This window comes from Myotis davidii, unplaced genomic scaffold, assembly GCF_000327345.1.
Source record: "Myotis davidii unplaced genomic scaffold, ASM32734v1 scaffold83, whole genome shotgun sequence".
NCBI lineage: Eukaryota > Metazoa > Chordata > Mammalia > Chiroptera > Vespertilionidae > Myotis > Myotis davidii.
The window spans coordinates 1,084,820-1,087,018 of record NW_006294121.1 but is presented as its reverse complement, the minus strand read 5'-3'; the positions used below and the strand labels follow the sequence as shown (position 1 = coordinate 1,087,018).

Genomic DNA, 2,199 nt, shown 5'->3' with positions numbered 1-2,199 from the left:
TACTGACATTGAATTCTTTTATAAAAGCATTTACTTTGTCACCTACATCATGTTCTGAACTACAAATGCAGTTTCCATTTAACAGCAATGATTAACTGGCATTTTGAGAGAAAAATCTATGTTACTACGCAAGCATTTTAGTCCCACCATGAGGCAAACAGGAATTACATAGATAAATTGGATTAAGTGATGCTTGCTTTTTACACTACCTTGCAGCAAACAAAGCTGTTTTCTGCAAGTGTCAATATAAATGCCACTATGGATACTTGTGTTAGCGGCAGTTGGAATGATTTTACACTTACATCTTCATGAGCACACACTAGTGACCTTAAGTTTTAAAGACTGGGGACAGAAGTTCCACTCTAAAGTGACATTAGTAAGGTAAAAGCAGTCTTTCAGCTTGTGAAATGGGCAACCGTGTACTTCAAGTACATCATTCACAGGTGATTTGAATTAAGTTTTTCCAGACAATATTTAGGGATTGAATAGAACAAAAGGTGAAGAATGAACATTTGTATACTTATACTTGCTTTTTTTCTAAATATGATAGATAACAGTGGAGGATATGAGTTACTTCATATGTTCCTCACCACCTGAAAATACATGCATAGACACACATTTACATACAGTATCAATGAACATACATACATTTGTATAGAAATTTATTTTTTAAAAGTCCAACTGCCATTGTCTCACATTTTTATCAATTGCTAATGTTTTCTACTCTATCTGTACTATGTTCCTGACTAAGCATTGATTAAAAATACTGTTGTCATGGAAAATTTCAGTGTGTAAATTCTCTACTGATTTATGTTTCAGAATCTGATTTTCCTTGTTTTCATCTCGCTCCCTGTGCTCTGAGTTATAATCTCTCGAGATGTTTAAGAGAAGTAGCATAGGTAACCCATTAGACATCTTCCCACCCACATATAATTTCTCTCATGAGATATAAGAAGAGATGTCAGTGAGCACTTTCTTTTTTGAGGCAAATCAACAACATCATTATTCATGAAATAACTCTAAAATCTTAAATTTCCATGTTAGCCTCACAAGACTTTAACTTATAAATTCCAGTTTCCTAACTTAAATCATGCATCAGTTTTAGTTAACTGTAAGCCCCACCATTTAAATACAGAATACATTTGACCTTTGTTTTTAAATTGTGATTTAAAAACCAGTTTATTCTGTCAAGTACTTTGTCTCTACATTCAGCAGACAACTCAACTTCAGGAATTTTACATAAGCATAGTTTCATAGTTTCTCTGAAATTACAAGATACATTAATGCGCCAAGTAAATTTGGAAATTTAATTCCCATTCTATAACAAGACGTAAAAAAAAGCTTAAAATAGAGTTTAGATGGCTATCTTCTGATTGTATGCATCTTAATATTAATCATAAGTGGGTTGAAACAAGTTGCTTTGCAATAGATTTTAAATTTCAAACATCCATTCATGAGAACAGTTGTCAAAGTTAATGTGCACAGTTTGATCTGACAGGAACCATAGAGAGAGAAAACCTAACTTTATTTTAAAAATTGTTATTTTGTTGCTACTAGTACTTCACTCTACCATTTACTGTCCAGATGGGATTCCTTTTTTTAGCCAAAAAATAGTCTGCATCTCATACTAATTTAAAGTCATCTTGAAACTACTATATTCTAAAATACATTTATCTGAAAATGAAGAAAAAGTTAAGTGCAAAGAATTGTATAAGAACTCAACTGGTAATACTTAAATGTACAATTTTTAGGTCTATTTAAAGATGGCCCAAAATGTCATTTAGTACAAAAAAAGTAAAAACTAAAAATCATCTGATATACAAATGTATCTTTTTATTTTATAATCTCTCTCGCATCAGATTTGTCTAGGTAAAACTCATTAATGTTTTAAAGTAATGTTTCCTGGGTCTTGGTTTTTTTAGATTAAATAATTGTTTAATTATTAATTTTAGAAAAATGCCAAATACAGATAGCCAAATTGAATCTTGCAAAAACTTTTACTGAGTTTCAAAAAGCGTCGTTAATTTTCACTCTTTTTCATGTCCATTCATGCCTGTCCTTCATGATTCTAGTACATAATGCAACAGGAAAATACTTTTCTGTTTTTTTTTTTTCTTTTTTTTTTTTTGGCTAAAGTGGGAAGCTTTGGAAATTTCAAGAGATTAGTTCTCAAATTTCCAACTCAGTGTTTCCGATAGA

The 2,199-nt window shown here is 31.1% G+C and overlaps 1 protein-coding gene across 1 annotated transcript in view; it reads left to right on the top strand.

The window, feature by feature from the left end:
• RFX3 (regulatory factor X3) overlaps positions 1-2,199 on the top strand; it is a 147,071-nt gene that overhangs the window by 108,365 nt on the left and 36,507 nt on the right. The window lies entirely within an intron of this gene.